The sequence below is a fragment of the Cupressus sempervirens genome, chromosome 11 (genome assembly GCF_028749045.1).
Source record: "Cupressus sempervirens isolate cs-2001-9-10 chromosome 11, ASM2874904v1, whole genome shotgun sequence".
Taxonomy (NCBI): Eukaryota; Viridiplantae; Streptophyta; class Pinopsida; order Cupressales; family Cupressaceae; genus Cupressus; species Cupressus sempervirens.
Window position 1 is genome coordinate 18,886,298 of NC_143128.1, and position 5,429 is coordinate 18,891,726.

The 5,429-nt window shown below is 34.2% G+C and overlaps 1 pseudogene; it reads left to right on the top strand.

Moving 5' to 3' along the window:
* Positions 1 to 3,856: 3,856 nt before the first annotated feature.
* On the top strand, positions 3,857 to 4,516 carry LOC149528022 (F-box protein GID2 pseudogene; annotated as a pseudogene).
* Positions 4,517 to 5,429: the final 913 nt, after the last annotated feature.

The window sequence follows — 5,429 nt, forward strand, 5'->3', positions numbered from 1 at the left end:
ACTTTAACCCATAGGAGGACAAAAATCTAAGTCACATACATCTCAAGAGAAGGGGATGTTGAATTCCCTGGGAGATTTTGCAAACTTGAGCACATAGAGGCAAAGCTATTGCACAATCTTTTTTTACAAAAAGTCATGGTAGAAACAATAATAAATAATCAAGGGAAGATACATACATATTGTTTGGTATTGTAGCATAAATTAAGTTCATTACATAATCATATTCTTTATAGAGGTGTTAGAGGATGAGTAGATAATAGCTATTCATATTACTTCTAATATGTGTAAAAGTAGTAAAAGTGAATGATGAAAATCTTGAATACCCAAAGTTGGATGGAGATAGAACATGGTAGTGAACACCTTATTCCTACTGGCACAATAGATGTGCCACAAAGATTGTACTCCCCCACTGTGCCTTCAAATTTTCTTCCATGGTCACCAAGGGAAATGTATGTATCATTTTCTCTTAAGATCTATTTGGCTGTAGGAAAAAGAATGTGGGAATAGGAATGTGTATTCTAGAATTATTATTCTAGAATAGAAAATAAGAATACATATTTCTATTCTTGTTTGGTTGAGTCAAAATTTGATGGGGAATTCACAGACCCAACAATTTATATTTTCTAAAAAATATAAAATTGAAATAGGAACACATATTCCAATTCCACCTATTTAGGTAGAATTACAAATACTCAATTTTACAACAATGTTTTTTCCAATTTGCAATATCCTCCTCTTCACATGCATAAAACAGAAATGAAAATGTTATAATCTATCATAACAATGGTCTTTATGTAATGCGTATACTACCATAGTCCATACACAATTTTGAAAGACTACAATCAAAATCTAGACACCAAAGTGATGTCCAGTTATAGATTAATCAAAAACAAGGCTTTTCAAATTACTCGGAGGTCATTAAGATTATAAATATTATTTTAAAGATTTTTTTAGAATTTTTGTTTCTTATCCACCAAAGCTATATTCACCTATAGAATCTTGTGAAAACAATTATTATACAATCCACATAAAATTTTCAGAGAAGGTAACAATATAAACTCAAAAGACTTGATTGGTCTTCACCAAGAGTGCAAGTCCCAAGATGATCACACAATATAATAACATGACTCCATTGGCCAACATTCCAAGAGGGTGGATCTCAATAGCATTTAAACAACAAAAATGAGTATATATCAAATCTTCGAACCAGATAATAACAAAGCATTATCAACAACAATATGTCAACAAATCAATAACTAGATAATTTATGTGCTTTTTCATGACTATGTTTGACTCATATAATTGTGATCTCTCTAGCACTATGATGTCATTTAATATGTCTTGCTAAAACTTGTAAATTTTGTTCCTTTTTCCATGTCATATAATATGTCTAACCTTGTACCTTATATGTTTTGAAATTGTTGTTAGGCCTTCTAGCTTGTATGATTTGATTGCTGGAGAGCTTCTACAGCTAAGCAAGAAGGCCATTTCACGAGTTATATAGTTGTGTGCTCGAGTATGAAAATTGCATATTTTTAAATCTAATGTATATTTTAACTAGACTTGTAGCTTATATGTTTTGAAATTGCTGTTAGGCCTTGTAGCTTGTATGATTTGATTACTGGAGAGCTTCTACAACTAAGCAAGAAGGTCGTTGCACAAGTTATATAGTCGCGTGCTCGGGTATGAAAATTGCATATTTTTTAATCTAATGTATATTTTAACTAGACTTTTAGCTTATATGTTTTGAAATTGTTGTTAGGCCTTGTAGCTTGTATGATTTGATTGCTGGAGAGCTTCTACAACTAAGCAAGAAGGCCATTGCACGAGTTATATAGCCGCGCGCTAGGGTATGAAAATTGCATATTTTTTAATCTAATGTATATTTTAACTAGACTTTTAGCTTATATGTTTTGAAATTGCTGTTAGGCCTTATAGCTTGTATGATTTGATTGTTGGAGAGCTTCTATAGCTAAGCAAGAAGGCCATTGCACAAGTTATATAGCCGCACAATCGGGTATGAAAATTGCATATTTTTTAGTGGCTTAATGTTGTAAGGTCTCTTGAAATAAGACCTTCAAGCGGTTGGTCAAAGTTTTACAACTATTCTTATCTAGAAATTTGCCTAGAGCAATTGATTGAATGTTATAAAAGGTGTGTGGAAGGTTCTAATAATGATGCATCTGAGCCACAGGTAAATACGCTAAATGAAATTTATTTCAAATTGAATACTTTACCAATTAGTCTATTTGATGTTAAGCTCCAATATAAAGTGAGTATATATGTTTTAAGCAAGCAATGATAACAATGCGTAGGATGTTGGAATGCAGCCTGACAATCCTTCTACACAATCTATGAATGCTGAAGGTTCGCATGATGTGCATCCCAGTGGTGGAGGTATACATTTGCTATTAAATTTTTTATATGTAATTGCAATTGGTGTTTGGATTAACATAACATTTTGTATAGCAGCTGTAGATGATTGAGGCATCGATGTTCATGAGCGTGTTGACGTTGAGTCCAGACAAAATGATGTGGTCAGATCAGGTAAAGAGCACCACAGTTATGTTATTTAAAATAATTAAATACTTGTAAAAATTATAATAAATTATTTTTAATTTAACTCTTTTATTTCTTATTGCAGAGGACCCCCCTTTGCAACAACATAGGAATTTGAGATCATCAAGAACAGAGAAAAGAACTGATGAGGGGAGAATTGATGATGACACTGATACTCCTCTTAGAGCTTACATAGAAAAAAGAAATAGAAAGAAAAAAAAAAATGATTGTCATCTACATACCTTAATTGATAATGACTGAATTTCATGTCTCAATGAATTTAATTATGTGCTAATGAATGTTCATGAATTATGTGTTAATGCAAAATATTGATGAATGTTGCATGTTTATGAATCTAATGTGCTAATGAATGTTATCATGTGATATTGATTGAATGTTACATTTTATTAATGGTTGAAAGAATGAATGAATGTTAGATGTTAACGGGGAATGTAGAGTGATGTTAGGGGGAGGGGGGTGGGGCCAAATGAGCTTCCACCTTCACGTAGTTGGTCCTGTTTAGTAGAGAATATTAAACTATTCTCGAAACAAAGTGAAGCTCAATAAGATGTAAGTGAAGCTCAAATTAGCACAAATAGGGAGTCAATATGATGTAAGGGGTCATTTGAAGTCCTAGGGTGTCCTAGGAAGAGTTATGGGTCGATGGTAGTGTTTACATGATGTAATAGGCTATTAAAGCCCCTAAATGATGTAAAATGCACCCAAAGTGCAAGATCTGTTATTTCCCGCTCCTTCCCCAGTATCAAATGCTTTAATTTTGATCTCCTTGAAGTCATCTCAGAGGCTCCTAGTTACGCCAGTACTTGCTTTAAACACAATGTATGAACTCATTTTCTGTCTCTTCACAGATTTTGGGTAAAAAAATCCTCACTGGTTGTCTATGATCTATTTGTGGTATAGGTGTGCAACACATTGTGGATGACATGTTTGTCAGTGTTCCAAAGGTAGATGCTATATTTATGAAGGTAAAGTCTCTAAATGATTATCAATCACTTTCAGGATCTGATTTAAATTAGGAACCCATCTTCTTCATCGTCTGCTCCTTTTTTATTAGAAATTTTCCTTCTGGTAGTGCTCTGCTCCATTTCATAACTTTACCTTTTTCTAAAGCTGTGCTCTCTGGTCTCCATGTCTATCTCTGTGTTTCTGCCTAAATTCAGAGACCTGAATCCTTGTCTGATGCTTATTTATGAAACTATCCAACTTGTTTTTTAAGGTACAAGGTCTATTTATTTGTAGATACACATTCATTTGTCTTGTTCTGTCTGGAAGGGCAATGGGATTGGCAATAAGAAGACCCAATAAGTGTAAAATCAATTATCATCATCATAGGTATAAGCCCAGAAGAGACTTGGAGGCACCATTGTTTCACAAAACATCTGAAAAGATGCAATCTCAGGATCAGTGTGAGAACTTATCGAGGGATCAAATGGAGCAGTTTCTTTTAGATGGGGATTTGTTATCCGAAGTGATGAAATACATGGATGCAAGAATACTGGCAACAACCTCATGTGTTAATAGGATATGGCATAAAGCTGCACAAGATGACAAGTTGTGGGAAAACATATGTCTCAAGCATTGGGCTAACACTGGTTGTGGAAGCCATCAACTGAGATCTGTTGTTTTGGCTCTTGGCAGATTTCTAAAACTATATTCTATTTCTCTTTGGCCTATGCTTAATCCATCTACTTCTTCTTCTTCACCATGTCCATTGCCTTCTCAAGCCTTGTCTCCCTTCTTATCAAAGACTGGTCTGAATAAAAAGCACAGTGCAAAGACTCAATCTTGGGGTAAGGATGAGATTCATCTTTCTCTTTCTCTTTTCTATATCCATTGCTATGAGAAAATAGGTAGTCCTCCTATGCAAAATGTGTCCTCAGCCCAATTTCAATCTTCCAAGCATCCCATATTTGAAGATGCAAGCAGGCCCAAATAGGTATAAATCCATCTAGCCCCACAATAGATATTGATGGTATTTCAGTTTTGTGTGTATTAAATTTTTGTGAAGACCAAAGTTTGTATCTTTTCATTCCTAATTTGATCATGGACTTGTAAGTAAACATTAGAACTAGATAAACCTTATAGTTTTCATGTTAGATGTAAATATATAGCTAGTTTGATGCCCATACGTCTTACATTGCCTGGTCAGAAGGAGCGCTCATGTGCAGCCTTGAAACCCTTCCAGGTGGCTGATAAGAAGGTAAAATTTCCAAATTTGATTTGTTTAGAGTGTTTCGTGATTGGTCATAGCTATTGATAAACTTCTTAACATGGGTATGACGCTTATGGTGCTCTGTTTCAAGAATGAATCTTGTCATCTGAAGTAACAGATTGTTACCCATTATGGACTACTCATGGATTTCTCTTTTAATTTAGGGTTCATAATTACTTCAAGCCCAATTGCTAAATCTATGTTCAACAGATGTAAACAAAGATCAAGTAACCGGGCTAGATTTTGTTTACTTTATAGCTAATGTTGTGTTGATGCAAAGTTGTGAGTCAATTACAAGGTTTCATGGGGATCATCTCAGGTTGGGTACTAGGCTTTCTTCTTGCGCCTACAGGATTGTGGCCTAATTCCTCTTGTATACAACCAGACTCTAGCAAACAAGGCAATAAAGGCTAGATTGAGAATAGGAAGTATATTGTAAAGCCTGCCTATTAATATAAATCTTTAGTATCATGGTTATTTCTGTAAACCCATTATTGCCTGTCCTGAGAGAGGTTGCCATAGATCTACTGGTATATATTATACTTTTTTTTGGAAATGTTCAACTAATAGCAAATTTAAAATGGCAAAAATTTCTGGCTAGTTCCCTAGACTTTGGATCTGTATGCTACTAGAACTT